Source organism: Triturus cristatus, chromosome 3_1 (genome assembly GCF_964204655.1).
Source record: "Triturus cristatus chromosome 3_1, aTriCri1.1, whole genome shotgun sequence".
Lineage (NCBI taxonomy): Eukaryota > Metazoa > Chordata > Amphibia > Caudata > Salamandridae > Triturus > Triturus cristatus.
Genome location: NC_140583.1, coordinates 858,639,457 through 858,656,021, shown reverse-complemented (window position 1 = coordinate 858,656,021; position 16,565 = coordinate 858,639,457).

Genomic DNA, 16,565 nt, shown 5'->3' with positions numbered 1-16,565 from the left:
TGAAGACCCTCCACCTCCCGGAAATAACGGGCCGGCACGACATCTAGAGTATTTTGCAAAGCATACAAGAAGCGAGGTAGCGACATCATTTTAAACAATGCCGCCCGTCCGAGCGGCGAGAGCGGAAGTTGTCGCCACCTCGCGACGTCGGCCTTTAATCGCTGGAGGGGAGGGAGAAGGTTTCGCTCATAGCGGACCGCGGGATCCAGAGAGATGAAGATTCCCAAATATTTGAACCCCAGTGTAGCAATCTGGATGGGGCAATCCCGTGGCAGGAGGGGGGCCTCACCCGAGAGGACGTAAACACATGACTTGGCCCAGTTGATGACCAGGCCAGAGTTGCGACCAAAGGAATTCAGTACGTCCACCAATACAATTAGCGACTGTCGGGGAGAGGTGAGATACAGAAGGATGTCATCCGCGTAAAGGGAGACACGGTCTTCAAACTCCGGCGTCCATCTAATTCCTCGCAGCGACGGCTCCCAACGCAACCAGGCGGCGAGAGGCTCCAAAGAAAGTGCAAAGAGAAGGGGTGACAACGGACATCCCTGCCGTGTACCTCTCCCCAGTGCGAAGGGAGCCGACACCCTACCATTCACCACCACCTGAGCCAGTGGGTCAGCATATAATAATTTTACCCAACCAATAAACACAGGGCCGAACCCAAATTTCGCCAACACGGCCCAAATATACGGCCACTCCAAAGTGTCAAACGCCATAGTGGCATCTAAAGATGCCAAGATGGCCGGCTCACGTTTAAACTCCGCTCTAGCAAGCACGCCGTGCAACCGCCTCAAATTCAGAGCGGTATTCTGATGGGGTATGAAACCGGACTGATCCTGATGAATCAAGTCACCCACGACCCGAACCAGTCGATTAGCCAATACCTTAGCCAGAATTTTGGGTTCTGCGTTCAACAGCGAAATGGGCCGATAGGAGGCGCAGCGATCTCGCGGCTTCCCCTCTTTGTGGATCACAACTATGTTGGCGAGGCGTTGGTCAGGGGGGAGGGAGCCCGCCACACGTGCCGCGAAAAACATGTCCCGAAGATACGGCGCTATCTTATCGGGACGCAACTTATATAGTTCGATGGGAAGACCATTAGGACCCACAGCCTTACCCGATGCGATCGAGCGAGTGGCCAGAGCGATCTCATCTGACGACAACTTCGCCTCCATCAATACTGCATCAGCCTCCGATAGGGTTGGCAATGCAATATCTCTAAGCAACAGATGAGAATCCTCCTCCGAACGCACAGAAACCGGAGAGTATACCCCACGGAAATAATCCGCGAAGCAGTCAACGATCTCCACCGGGTCAGTCACACGCACTCCATCCATTCTCTCCACGACGGGCACCACCCTGCTCGCTCTCTCCTTCTTATCCAACCAAGCAATCAACTTTCCGGCCTTATCTCCCACATCATACAGTCGTCCTTGCTGCTCTCTACTCATCCCTTTAGCGGCTTCCGTGACTAGCGCTCTATAATCTGATTGTTTGAGGCTGTAAACGTGCAATTTCTCATCAGTAACTCCCCGTTCCAAGTCCTCCTCCATTTCAGCTATTTCAGTTTCCAGGCGAACCACCTCTGCTCTCTCGCACCTCTTAGCATGGGAGAAAAGGGACAAGGCCTGCCCCCTGATCACCACTTTATAAGCCTCCCATAGGGAGACGGCCGACGACACAGACCCCACATTATCATTGAAGTAGTGATCAGTGGACTTGACCAGTTCCACGCGGATCTTCGGGTTACGTATATACCAAGGGCTAACGGGTGCTACTCTCCCCTCTGCCCCAGGGGCAGCCTTCAATTGCAACCATATAGGGGAATGGTCAGAAATACCATGGGCTAAATGACGCACCTCCCCAATCATACCAGCTTGGATCGCCGGCATAAGCATATAATCAAGTCTCGAGAGACTCCCATGGGCCCCCGAGTGAAAGGTATATTGCGCCTGTCCCGGGTGCATCAATCTCCAGCAATCTACAAGTCCCAAGGAGATCCCTGGGGGGGTGACGGTCCTCCAGCCCGGAGACAACAGCATTAAAGTCACCCCCCAACACCAGAACCCCCCCAGGGAGTCCCAGGACCAGACGCCCCAAATCAGCAAATGTAGCCGTCTGTAACCCCGGAGGCACATACACAGCAACGAGCGAAACAGTCCTACCCTCCCATCTCCCCACCAGTGCCACATAGCGCCCCCTATCATCGTGAAGCACCTCGTCCACCTCCAATGGGAGAGAGGCCCTAACCAATATGCCCACTCCCCTAGAGCCAGAAGTGAAACCAGAGTGAGCGGCAAGGCGATAGCCCCTCCTATTTAGGGCATGGAAGGAGTTCCCAATCAAATGTGTCTCCTACAGGAAAACAATGTCGGGCGAAGTCCGTTTCAAAAACTGCAACACCACCCCACGCTTGATCCTGTCCCCCAGTCCATTTACATTCCACGAAAGGATTCTCAATCCCCTACCCCCCATCCCACTCCCGTGCATGATACCCACATCCCGGAAAGCACAAACCGGATAAGTCAACAGAGAACTTCACATTGCCTTGCGAAACAAACAAACAATCCCCAACAACCCCCCTCCCCCACAATCCCCAAACCACAACTCCCCCCTCCCTGCACCCCTGCTTAAGCCCAAACAGCCCCCCCAACTCGCAGTGTGCCTGTCGCCCTAACATATACCACAAAAAGAACCCCAGAAGGAGGAAAGGACCCCAATAAGCTCCCCACAACCCCCAGGCATTTGGAGGGCTTATACAAAACTAGGGTCCAGTTGAGCCAAGGTACAAAACGTCACCAGTCCAGTCCATCACCAGGAACCAAGTTCTAGGCCTGCTCCATCAAATCCTGTCCGCCGTCCGACTGTCTCGATCCTGTCCCCGAGGCAGGGCATCCAACCAGTCTCCAACCGCCTCCGGACGGTCGAAAAAGTGTGAGCGACCCCGGAACTCAACCCACAGCCTAGCCGGGAATAACATCGCATACTTCAGCTCCATGTCCCTCAGGCGCCGTTTGACGCCCAAAAATCCCAGCCGTTGTTTTTGGACCGCTTGCGTGAAGTCCGGGTAAAAGCTAACATTAGAGTTCTCAAACTTCAGCTGCCCGGTCACCCTCGACGCCTGAAGAATAGCATCCCTATCCCGAAATTTAAAGAGTCGGGCGATTATAGGCCGCGGGGGAGCACTCACTTTGGGCACACCACCCGGAATCCTGTGGGCCCGCTCCACCGCAAAGAACTTGCTCAGTCCCTTGGGCGCTAGACGATTGATCACCAGATCCTCCACAAAAAGATCCGCAGCAGATTCCTCCGACCTTTCCGGCACTCCAATGATACGAACATTGTTCCGTCTAGCCCTGCTCTCGGAGTCCTCAAGTCGACGGTCCGTCAGATCACTGGCTAGCCGCAACCTACGGACCTCCGTCTGCAGGGCGGCCACGTCAACAGTTAGACTCGATGCCGCTTGACTCAAGGAGCCGTACAAAAGGGGGTGGTGATGGACGGAGCATCAGAACCAATCAAACACTCACACCCAGTCCACAGATCTGGGTTTGATCCATCACCGTTCTTTAGCCCACTCTGCCACCCCAGTTCAGACATGGCCATATGCAAATCAGTCTGACCCTGTGCCTCATGGGAACAGTCCAGCCCGAACTGCCAAGCCATGTCTTCCCTGGACCGGAAACAAGCTTCCTAGGACCGGTTTCTGGCATTTCAGCCGTCTTCAGCCAGGCTTGCTTGAATCCAGTGGCAAAGTGAGCAAGGGACTCACGTCTGAGCATACCCTGCCAACTTATGGCGAACAAAGCGGTACAAAAGGGGGTGGTGATGGACGGAGCATCAGAACCAATCAAACACTCACACCCAGTCCACAGATCTGGGTTTGATCCATCACCGTTCTTTAGCCCACTCTGCCACCCCAGTTCAGACATGGCCATATGCAAATCAGTCTGACCCTGTGCCTCATGGGAACAGTCCAGCCCGAACTGCCAAGCCATGTCTTCCCTGGACCGGAAACAAGCTTCCTAGGACCGGTTTCTGGCATTTCAGCCGTCTTCAGCCAGGCTTGCTTGAATCCAGTGGCAAAGTGAGCAAGGGACTCACGTCTGAGCATACCCTGCCAACTTATGGCGAACAAAGCGGTACAAAAGGGGGTGGTGATGGACGGAGCATCAGAACCAATCAAACACTCACACCCAGTCCACAGATCTGGGTTTGATCCATCACCGTTCTTTAGCCCACTCTGCCACCCCAGTTCAGACATGGCCATATGCAAATCAGTCTGACCCTGTGCCTCATGGGAACAGTCCAGCCCGAACTGCCAAGCCATGTCTTCCCTGGACCGGAAACAAGCTTCCTAGGACCGGTTTCTGGCATTTCAGCCGTCTTCAGCCAGGCTTGCTTGAATCCAGTGGCAAAGTGAGCAAGGGACTCACGTCTGAGCATACCCTGCCAACTTATGGCGAACAAAGCGGTACAAAAGGGGGTGGTGATGGACGGAGCATCAGAACCAATCAAACACTCACACCCAGTCCACAGATCTGGGTTTGATCCATCACCGTTCTTTAGCCCACTCTGCCACCCCAGTTCAGACATGGCCATATGCAAATCAGTCTGACCCTGTGCCTCATGGGAACAGTCCAGCCCGAACTGCCAAGCCATGTCTTCCCTGGACCGGAAACAAGCTTCCTAGGACCGGTTTCTGGCATTTCAGCCGTCTTCAGCCAGGCTTGCTTGAATCCAGTGGCAAAGTGAGCAAGGGACTCACGTCTGAGCATACCCTGCCAACTTATGGCGAACAAAGCGGTACAAAAGGGGGTGGTGATGGACGGAGCATCAGAACCAATCAAACACTCACACCCAGTCCACAGATCTGGGTTTGATCCATCACCGTTCTTTAGCCCACTCTGCCACCCCAGTTCAGACATGGCCATATGCAAATCAGTCTGACCCTGTGCCTCATGGGAACAGTCCAGCCCGAACTGCCAAGCCATGTCTTCCCTGGACCGGAAACAAGCTTCCTAGGACCGGTTTCTGGCATTTCAGCCGTCTTCAGCCAGGCTTGCTTGAATCCAGTGGCAAAGTGAGCAAGGGACTCACGTCTGAGCATACCCTGCCAACTTATGGCGAACAAAGCGGTACAAAAGGGGGTGGTGATGGACGGAGCATCAGAACCAATCAAACACTCACACCCAGTCCACAGATCTGGGTTTGATCCATCACCGTTCTTTAGCCCACTCTGCCACCCCAGTTCAGACATGGCCATATGCAAATCAGTCTGACCCTGTGCCTCATGGGAACAGTCCAGCCCGAACTGCCAAGCCATGTCTTCCCTGGACCGGAAACAAGCTTCCTAGGACCGGTTTCTGGCATTTCAGCCGTCTTCAGCCAGGCTTGCTTGAATCCAGTGGCAAAGTGAGCAAGGGACTCACGTCTGAGCATACTCAAGGAGCCGACCCGCTCGTTAGTTTTGGACAGGTCTGCACTGACCAAATTCACATCGATCAGGACCGCGTCCAATTTATGAGCCAAGGTATCAAACTGCTGACCCACAGCGGTCTTCATCTCCTCAATGGCGCCTATGACGTCCAGCAAAGTCAATTCTGACGATGGGTCTGAGACCTCTTTAGACCTCTCAGGCGATTTATGCGAGCTACCAGGGGATCCCTTTGCCTGCGCATATCGATCCATATTATTGACCTGGGTATAGGCACCCCTCCGAGTTGACTTGGGTTTCGACTTGTCTCTGTCTAGTCTCGCCGCCATCGTCCGGAGGCCACCAAGGTTGGCACCTGCCCGCACCAGGAGAAAGAGGCCAGGTAGCTAATTCAATTGAACACAGCCGTCGCCGACAGTAAGCCCATGTATAGTCCGAGAGTCGGGCCAGACACTCCGCCGTCCGCGCCCCTCTGAAACACCAAAGTCTCTCAGCCGATATCAGAAAACGAGCTTGAAAACGAAAGTGAAAGTGCGGGGTCCGTGACAGGTCGAGCCCAACCAGCCGCTGTTGTTCACTTCGTACCCGGGCACTTCACCAGCTCGAGATCGGGACCAAGGCAAGAGCAGGCCGCAAACTTCGGAGTGCAACCATTCCGGTTCCCAGCATCCGATCCGGATTCGGAAAACTGGTGGCACCTCAGCGCAAGTTCATCTGCAAACGCCCATCGAATAAACCAGGATTAAGTCAGGATAGACGTGGGAGGTTGCGGGGGCCCTCGAGAGCCGTAAGCCTACGCGGCCATCTTGGTTGCGCGCTAGGCTCCTCCCTCCTGTGTGTGGGGTACTTGTTGGCTATTGCGAAGCTACTCTTCCTGGCACAGGAAGTTTCAACAGCTCCTGCGGAGTCTTCTTTGGCTACTTCTCTTTTGTCTACGCTCTTCCTACGGTTGTAGGACATCCCCTCTAGTGAGACCCGCGGGATTGTTGCAGTTCTCTCCTGGCGGTTTTGTGTTGTGGGCTACAGTTGTTCCGTAGCTCTTTCCGGTCTCTGTGGAGACACTCTATGTGTGTACACACCAGCTATGGTCGCTGTCACAGGGCGCCGGACGTGTCCTTCTGCCCGTGTCTTGGCTGCGTTCTATTCTCAGCTCTTGGTGTGGGGAAGTGCTTACATCTTTTCTCATGGCTCAGGTCCTGAGGGGCTTTTTGCCCGTGGGCTGTGGTGTTTCACCCAGCTACGTTTCTGCTGAGTGTTACCTGGTAACCAATTTCTTTATGCACTTTCCTGGCAGGAACTTTGGTCCCTTTGCTTAATACACGCAGGGGTTGAGGTCCTTTCGTTCCTGCCCTCTGTGGAGGTTTTCGGATTCACTCTAGTGGTTCAGGGCTGTCGCTCTTATTCCACGCTTCTGTGTTCTACTCCAGGTGTTTCACTGGTTGTGAGTTGCCATTCATAACTGAAGGCACTGTTGCTTGTGTGTATGATGCGGTGCCGGTATTCTTCTTCAAGTCACTCGTTGTCCTTATACCGTGCCTGTATGGGCCTGTATCTGACCCCCCTTTTTCTGAAAGACCTCTGTCTGTGTTTTTCCGACTCCTTCCTCTTGTGTGTGGTGATCAGTGTTCCCGCTTGTCGCGCGGGGAGCCATGGTTCCTTCCCCTTCAGAGGGGAGGTTGTCGCCTTTCGGTGTTTTTGACACTGTTGTGTCCTGCTATGCTTCACACCGGTGCCGTCGGTACCTATTGTGCGACTTTCCTTTTCTCTAGGGCAAGTTTCCCCCTTGTTTTTAATTTTTCCTTCATTTTTGTTATATATAACTGTATCTACGTTCTTGTCTTAGGCATGTGTGTCATGATTTATACAGACAGTGAGCGAGTATGCCTACTCGGTTTTTCCTTGCCCTAGTATCGTTTTTTTTTTTGCCCCGGGCTCTCTTTCTCTCATGGAAAGGCGCACTATGTGTGTCCCCGGCTTGCCGGTTTTCCTTCGCCGTCTGTACCTCTGGGTACGGTTGGCTGGTTGACTACATGGTGATGCGCCTACCTCTCTTGGCCGCCGCATGTGGGCTGTTGGTAATTCCATTCCTTGGGTTTTGTTGGGCGGTGGTGTAGTTCTCAAGGTCCACCTTGTCTCCTTGTGTGTATCCGGTCATCCACATGCCTGTATCACCTGGTAGTCATGACTCTGTGTATCTCTGCATGGTGACATCTGTCCCCTCACATTTCACGTTTCGGCATCCTCTGTAGTGTATGTTCAGTGGGTATGCTCTGGCATGCTCTGTTGTCCCTTTTTCTGGGACCTCTGTTTCTGGCAGGTTCATGGACTCCGGTGTTCAGTGTACCGTCTTTTTGCAGACATTTCTAAACTTTGTTCTGTTCTGCACTGCCCTTTCTGGCTCTGTGTCTTCTTTCATCCCTTTCTGGACGAGGGAGATTTCGTTCCATCCTCTAACGGATTGTGGTGACTTTGCCTCCCTTGCTTCTGCTCCCTTCCGGGGCTTCATGGGTCTGGTGTCAGCTGCGCTGGCGCTACTGTTCCCACCGTGATTCGTCAGTGTTGTTGACGTAGAAGTTCTTATGGGACTTGGTGGGTTTCAATCGCAGACCCTCCTCCACCGTGTATGGCTTTGGTATCTATTCTAAGTTAAGAAATCTAGATGTCTCTATCAGATGAACGAGTTACTTACCTTCGGTAAAGATGTATCTGGTTTAGACACAGTCTAGCCGCAGATTCCTTAATGCCTGCGCATCCTCCCCGCTCTGCGAAGGCCTTTTCAGGTGGGGTTCTACCACCTCGCCTCCTTACAGGTGGCCTTTTTCTTCCTGAGGGGTGCTCGCGTGACCTACCTCTGGGACAGGGTGTGTCATTCTGGTTTGGGCTCTCTGGCCCTCCACCCATTCTCGTTTTTGGGTGGCTCGGTTCACTGCTTCTCAATGCTGCTCCACCTGGGTTCCTCCAGCGTGGTGTTTATTACGTTTTCCTGCCCTTCCTCAGCCCTCGTCTGTTTCTCCTTGTCTATACTGCAGTCGATTTGGTTGAGATTCTCTTTGACTATGCTACAATTCATAGGTCACTGGGGAAGGGGTGTGGTAAACGTTCTATGTGGTTGTTCACTTCTGGTCACTTGTCGTAACTCATGTTGTTCCAGTCTTGTGGGTTTTTACAGTTTCATCCTGTAGTTGCAAATTGTCCTTCGTTTGTCATGCCATTAGTTTCCGCTGCCATTGCCTCTTCGGGGAGGGGTACGGCTCTTCGCTTTGATGGAACTTCGCTGGGGCGGGTGCTCTGTTCGCTCCCTTCAGATCCTTCTTGTGCTGGGTACTCTTTCAACATGGTGTTGTTTCTCATTCTAATGATTTGTTTATCATTCTCATGTTTCTTATCATGGTTGTTTCAACGTTTTTGCTCTTTTTAACACACTGTTCCTATACTATCGCAGTTTTTGTCATGGTTCCGCATTGTGGCGCGGAAATGTTTCACTATAGAAAACTGACGTCAGCACGCCGGGAGGGCCTTTTATAGCTCCATTGACGTCACTTCCGTGGACGACGTCAGGACGGAGCCGGGCGACGCCATCTCCCGGCGTGCAGAGGTACTGCTGAGGAAAAAGTTTCACGGATCCAGTCTGACGCCTGGGTTATATTCTAAGTTAAGGAATCTGTGGCTAGACTGTGTCTCTACCAGATACATCGTTACCGAAGGTAAGTAACTCGTTCAACATGTTTGTTTGTTTATTTATTTAAGCTGCCCTATAGTGAATTTTCAGGTTCAGAGAACCGATCTTGCCATCAATAGATTGCAGACTATGCTGCATTGCTGGCAACATATTCTCGAGGGCCGTTGCTCTCCGCTTGGTTCAGCATCGTGGTCGGGGTCCTTTTGCATTTCTTGTTGTGCCCTGGCTGCTTTTATGGTTTCAAATGTAAGGCGCAGCTGGTTTTTCTCTGCCTTCCCCATTATCCTTTGTAGTCTTTTCCACCTTCGATCCCTTTCTGCCGTTATAGGTCTCCCGCTGCAGGCCTCTCGCAGCTTGGCATGCTTATCATAGCAGCTGTATGATAACCCGCGCTGCTGTAGTGCTACTCGGTGTACCTGATCTTGCCTCAGTGTGTTGTAATGCACCGTAATCCTTGCTTTGTGCCTATCTTGCTTTTCCCCAGTTATTCACCGTTAGTTCACCGTATGCCTTTCCAGTAGAGGCAAGTATGTTGGCCTCTCCCTCTCGTTTGTAGCTCAGCGATGGGTGTTCCCTTGCGCTATTTCCAGTGCTGATGGTGGGTTTCACCAGCAGCACCAGAGATATTTTACTTTTATACCCCCTTCCATCCCCCGCTTCTGCTTTGAGGTCGGAACTGTTCACCTGAATTCCTTTGATTAGGTGGGCAGGTTTACTCTCTTCCTGCCGTCCTCCTCACGAGTTCTGCTGTGGATATGACAATCCGGTCAGGCCTGGTCCTGCGACAACCTGCAGCCTCCTGCCCCGTGTGTCAGTATGCCGATCTTTGCAGTCCTCCACCCTCCACGGGCCAGTCTAATCCCAGGGCAGCCATCCTTCGGTGTCTGACCGGCTCCCAATTTGCACTTTGTGGACTCAGCATACTATGGCCACTCCTTACTGGCCTCTCTATCACTGTGGCAGGCCGTGTGTGTATTCTCCTTGTTCGTCCGCGCCCCTCTCATTATCTTAATTTGGAAGGGCTGATTTACTATTTATCTGCCATTCTCCACTCGGGGTCTGCCACAGTCGTTCCCAAGCCCAAGGAGAAGATGGACAAAGCGCTTAAACTTTTCAGACACTCACATTCAGTCACAGATCTGGGATGAATCCATCATTATTCTTTAGCTTACTTTGCCACCTCAGTTCAGACCCAGCTATATGAAAATGAGTCTTGTCCCTGTGCCTCATGGGAACAGTCCAGCCCGAACTGCCAAGCCAGGTCTGCCCTGAACCGGAAAAGCATCCTGGGACCAGTTTCTGGGTAGCACCCTTCATCAGGCAGGCTAGCTTGAATCCAGTGGCAAAGTGAACAAGGGACCCACGTCTGGGCATACCCTGCCAACTTAGGGCGAACAAAGCAAACACAAGAAGATGATGGACGGAGCGCTGAAACTTTTCAGACACTCACCCCTAGTCTCAGATCTGGTTTGAATCCATCATTATTCTTTAGCTCACTTCGCCACCTCAGTTCAGATCCAGCTATATGCAAATCAGTCTTGACCCTGTGCCTCATGGGAACAGTCCAGCCCGAACTGCCAAGCCAGGTCTTCCCTGAACCGGAAACAAGCATCCTGGGACTGGTTTCTGGGTAACACCCTTCATCAGTCAGGCTAGCTTGAATCCAGTGGCAAAGTTAGCAAGGAACCCATGTCTGGGCTTACCCTGCCAACTTAGGGCGAACAAAGCAAACACAAGGAGATAATGCACGCATTTACTTGCAGCTTCTGGCCCTGCTCACCGCTGCACCGATCCATGAAGCTGTCTCACCTCCAAGGTCCGGCCTGGTCCTGGGTCAGCCCCTCCACATCGGCCGTCCGGACCCCAATGTGTGCCACAGATCCACAGCGCCCTTCGGCAGGCCCGTGTCCTTTGCCAGCGCCGTGGGGTCTTACCCCCCGCTCTCAGTGCTATTCGTGCCCTCAGGACCGGCGCTGCTGAGCTGCAGCTTCTGCCCTCAGGTCTGCTATATAGCTCTCACCGCTTCCCGCTGGCTCAATCCCCCGCTTTGGTCTCTCCACCGCTGCATACTGTTTGTTCTTTTCACGGGCCAGTCAGCCTTCCCAACCCAGTCTTCACGCTTATAGGACTCTGACCATTTCAGCAGAGATGTCGCATTCCACTCTGGAAAATACGTGTCCGAGTCACCGTATCTTGTTTTCACCAAGACTCCATTGCCTTTTTAGTATCTTTATGGTTGCATGTGGGAGGATTAAAGACGGATTAATTCACCCGACCGACAGAGCCTCAAGAAAGTTTGGCCATCTTGCCGTGGGCTCTCTAGTGCCCCCACCCCCAGATTGTTTATAGCAGAGAGCAAGTCCTAATGTTGATGATGGCACGTCTGTGTGTGATGAAGTATGGAAGAAATTCCCAATGGTATTTAGCAAAACCTTGGGGAAATTAGCCTGTCCAAAAGGTCACAAAATTAGAAGCGTACCCATTGCAGTACAAGAGAAGCTTTAAAGAGAGTTAGAAAGATTGGTGTAAACTGGAATGATTGAATTCATAGAAGTAACAGAGTGGATTTCTCAAGTTGTTATTGCTAGACGTAACAATGGAAAGATTAGATTATGTGTGGACATACGCTATTTGAAAAATATTATTGTTGATAAGTTTCCACTTTCAAAACGAGGTGGCAACTTTACTCAAGGATGCTCTATGGCTACCATCAAGTTATCCTCCGGTTGCCTCAGGTTTCTTTGACTCCTGATTCTTGGAAATAAATTGCTTTCATTACTCCAGATGGATGATTTCAATATGAGCAGATGCCTTATGGGCTCGCTTCTGTTGCAGCTTTGTTCCAGCATTTGATGTTTAATCTGCTCTGCAAGGAAAAAAAACATGATGTTTTTCCAAGACTACAATTTGGTCTTCGGAAGGAGTAAGGAAGAACATGATGCCAAGTTAATGAAAGCTCGATCTAGTCTTGCCATTACGGGCTTACTGTAGAGTTTGGCAAATGGAAATTTGCAAAAAAAAAGTGTTACGTATTTAGGTCACATAATTGATGACTCAGTAATTAAACCCAAACCTTCTTTGGTTCAAGCCATTAAGAATGCTGCTACTCCTTATTCCAAGGATGATGTACGATCTTTTCTTGGGTTAGCTGAATACTGTTCCAAATTCATACCCAAATTTTCAGAGAAATGTTAATATAGCTGACAGTTGTTGAAACAAGGGTGTAAATTTGTATGGTCACAACAGTGTGACAACTTTAAAAACATTAAGTTGCCATTTCTAATGCTACCAGGTTACAGACGTTTGACCCTATGCTTGATTGTATTATTGCTACTGATGCAAGCAGTAAGGGTTTGGGTGCAATGCTGTCTCAAATGGATAGACAAGGTGTGGAACACTTAATAGCTTTTGCTTCTTGATCCTTGTCTCCCACCAATGAAAAGTATCACCCAAATGAAAAAGAGACTATAGCGTGCACATGGGCACTAGAACATTTTCTGGCATTTATTTGTGATCATAAACCGTTGATCAAATTGCTAACCACAAAAGGGACCGTAAATGCATCAGCCAGAATAGCTTGTATTTCCATGGAGATGCAGGATATCAGGTATAAGAACATGTATAGGCCTGGAAAAGTCAATATAGTAGCTGACTGTCTATCCCATATGCCTACGCAACTAGAGGAATATGAAGATGAGAAGTGGAATGATTGCCAGATCGATTTGGTTCATGATATGGGTTATCTCGCAGTGAAGAAGGAGGACTCAAAAGAGTGTGAAGAGGATGCCCCTTTTCAAGAGGTTGCCTCATTTGTTGATAGCCAATGGCCCAATAAAAGGAACTTATCTGTTAGTATCAGACCATTCTGGGAAATTAGGTCAGAGCTTTCAGTTGATGGTATCAGGATGTTAAGAGGAGAAAGAATTATTCCTCCTTTGGGGTTACGCAATAACATTTCGTAATTATGTCATGAGGGTCATTTTGGTATTGGGCGTACCAAATCTATGGTCAAGAAGTTGTTTTGGTTGCTGGGATTTGATTCTGCAGTTGAGTGCATGGTGAAAGAGTGTTTAGATTGTTCCAAAGCAGACAAGTCCCTACAGACTTTAAGACCTTCATTGAGTGAGGGCACTTTCCTAAAGAATCCATTATAGTCCATTGCTATTGACATTATGGGACCAATTGGCCCATCACATCATTGTGTTAATTGATCATGTTTCAAGATAGCCAGTAGTCAAAGTGGTGCAGAAAGCAGACACCAAGGTTGTTTTGTTGTTTTTGGACAAGGTATTTAGTCTGGAAGGGATTCCCGCCTCCATTTTGAGTGACATCGGAGTTTCAACCCTGTGCATTTAAGCAATATTGAAGCAGGATTGGAGTTGCATTAAAAATCACGTCTCTTTATAACCCAAGTGGCAATGGCATGGTTGTGAGATTCAACCTTGTCATTAAGGTGGTAATCCAATCTGATTATGCCAGTAATAAGGATTAGGAAGGTAAATTGCTTAAGGCTATATGGGCCTACAGAGTTACCAGGAATGAAGCTGCTGGTTTATCTCCATTAATGATTATGAGGGGCAGAAACCCAAGAACAAAGTACAAACCTCGTTGATTATTTAACTCTTGTGTAGAACCGTGGTCTTTGGAATTAGTTAGAAATACCATGACCAATATGCACCAAAAAAGAAAGAACTATTACGACATCAAGAACATTACTAAACAAGTTAATGTCAAGATTGGTGATTGGGTATGCATACTGGAACCCGAGTTCATAGCAAAAGGAGAAAGTAAATTTTATGAACCTGAAGAGGTTGTTGAAGGGTTGCACAATGCTGTTTGCTCAAGCAATGGCAAGGTATGGAATCTCAAGCGTGTGGCATTGTACAGCAAGGATGCAAGTTGTGATGGAATGGCTAACCTTAGAAATTTGGATGATGATATGGATGACATTTTGGAAGAAGTTGAAATTCAAGAGGATGCACCGTTGGGATCAAAACTATTCCTCCTGCATCGGGTGACTAGGAGTGCTGGTATCAACAGTTTCAGTTCCTCTTTTGGAGTTGAAAACAGTTCCATGAATTTTTTTTTTTGATAAACAAGTTTTATTGTTTTAAACAGCACAATAACAAAAACAGTCTGGTATTCCGAATCAGTACTACACAGCACTACATTAGGAAGCACCCCCCGCTCCCCCCCGCCCCCAGAGTCCTCCCCCCAGCCCCTGAACCGCCCCATTAAGGTATGTTGCCTAGCCATTTCCCCCAAACCTTTCGGTATTTCTTGGGGCATCCTCGTGCCCGATAGAGAGTCCGTTCCTGCGCCGCGCACCAGTCCACCCCAGCGCCCCACTTGTCCACACTTGGCGGCAGCGGCTGCTTCCACGCCGCAGCAATGTCGCGCTTGGCCACCATCAAGGCCGTCATGAGAAACAGCTGCTCTGAGCGCGTGCCATCTAAGCCATCTGTGATGCCCAGCAGCGAGTGTCTCGGATCATGTGGCACCTCCCACCCCAGGACCTCCGTAAGTTCGGTCTCAATACCTCTCCAGAACCCCTCCAGGGCCGGGCAGGACCACACCATATGCAGGAAGTCTGCCGGGTCGGAACCACAGCGGGAGCAGGCCGCATCCCCGGAGAGGCCCGCACGGTGAAGGCGAGCCGGTGTGAGGTATGCCGCGTGGAGATAGTAAATTTGGATGAGTCGTAGCTTAGCGGAGGCCGTCACCAAGCGGGGGGCCATAAGGGCGTCCCGCCAGTCGGCCTCGTCCAGGGGACCCACCCATCCCTCCCAGCGCTCCTTAAGACCCGCGAGGGATGTAGGGGTGCAGTTAATGAGGGAGCGGTAGATCCTGGAAATGCCCCCCCTCCCCAGGTTGCCCAGCAGGACCTGAGCCTCCGGAGGGCTGTGATCCGGCAGCCGGACGTCCAATGGTGTGTAGGTGCGTATGGGGTGGCGCAGCTGGAGGTACCGGTAAAATTGGGAGGAGTGAAGGGAAAAACGCGCTTGCAGCTCCGAAAAGGAACACATCCGCCCTCCCCGCCAGACGTCCCCCAGCTGGGAAATGCCGATAAGATCCCATGATTTGAAGCCTTCCAGCTTTGTGACCTCCCGCAGCCACGTCCCGTGCCACAGGGGAGTGACCCGTGTCAACCGTCCCGTCCATCGGGTGAGGCGGAGCGCCGCTCTCCAGGACAGGAACACAGCCCTGGTGATGTCCGGGCAAGAAGCAGGGATGGGGGCGCCGTACAGGCGGTCTTGGATGTCGGAGAAGCCCAAGCCGTTAAGTTCCACCCTGTAGGCCGGATCGGACCAACCCCCTCCAAACCAGTCGTGAATGACCAGGAGGCGGGTGGCCATGTAGTAGAGGTAGAGATCAGACATGCCCAGGCCCCCGTCAAAGGTGGGAATGCGGCACGTCGACAGAGCCAGCCGTCGCCTCCCCTCGCCCCAGAGAAATCTCGTCACCATCCCGTCGAGCTCGCGGAACCACGGGCGCGGAAAGGAGAGGGGGGTGTTTTGCAAAACATACAGAAACCGGGGAAGGATCATCATTTTGTAGAGAGCGACCCTTCCCAGCGGGTTGAGGGGCAGCCGCTGCCACCGCGCCAGATCGACCTTGGCTCTCTTGACCAGGGGGGAGACGTTGAGCGCCCAACTTAGCTCCGGGAGGAGGGAGACCCAGATGCCCAGGTACTGAAATGATAAGCGACGCAGAGGGATGGTCTCCTGCCAGTCAAAGCATTCCCTGGAGGGGTGCAACGGCACCAGAACCGACTTCCGCGGGTTGAGGGAGAGACCCGACGCCTGGCCGAAGCGGCGCAGAATGGATAGTGCGCGTGGTCCGGAGCGCGCCGGGTCCCCCAGGTAGAGTAGGACATCGTCCGCATAGAGGGCGATTTTGTCGGCTGCCAGGCCGGGCCATTCCCACCCCCGAAGGAGGGGATCAGATCTAATCAAGGCAGCCAGAGGTTCCATCGCCAGAGCGAAGAGAAGGGGCGACAATGGGCAACCCTGCCTCGTCCCCCGGCCAATCCGGAAGGGCCTTGACAACGCACCATTGACCAGCACCCTGGCACGGGGCCGGGCATAGAGGACTCGCACCATCCCCATGAACCGGGGGCCAAAGCCCATGTGGGACAGGACGTCGAAGAGATAGGTCCACCCCACCGAATCGAAAGCCTTTTCGAAGTCAACGAGGAGTAGAGCGAGGTACGGGGTCAGTCGATAGTGATGGGCCAGAGCCACATGGAGACGGCGCAGACAGTGGCGCGTGCCCCGAGCGGGCATGAAGCCACATTGATCCGGGTGGACCAAGGTGGACAACATGGGCTTAAGTCGTTGGGCCAGGACCGCCGCGTAGAGTTTCACATCAGTGTTGATGAGTGAAATTGGGCGGTAGGCCGCTCTATCAGTGGGCGGCGGCGTGGATTTGGGCAAAACCACAATC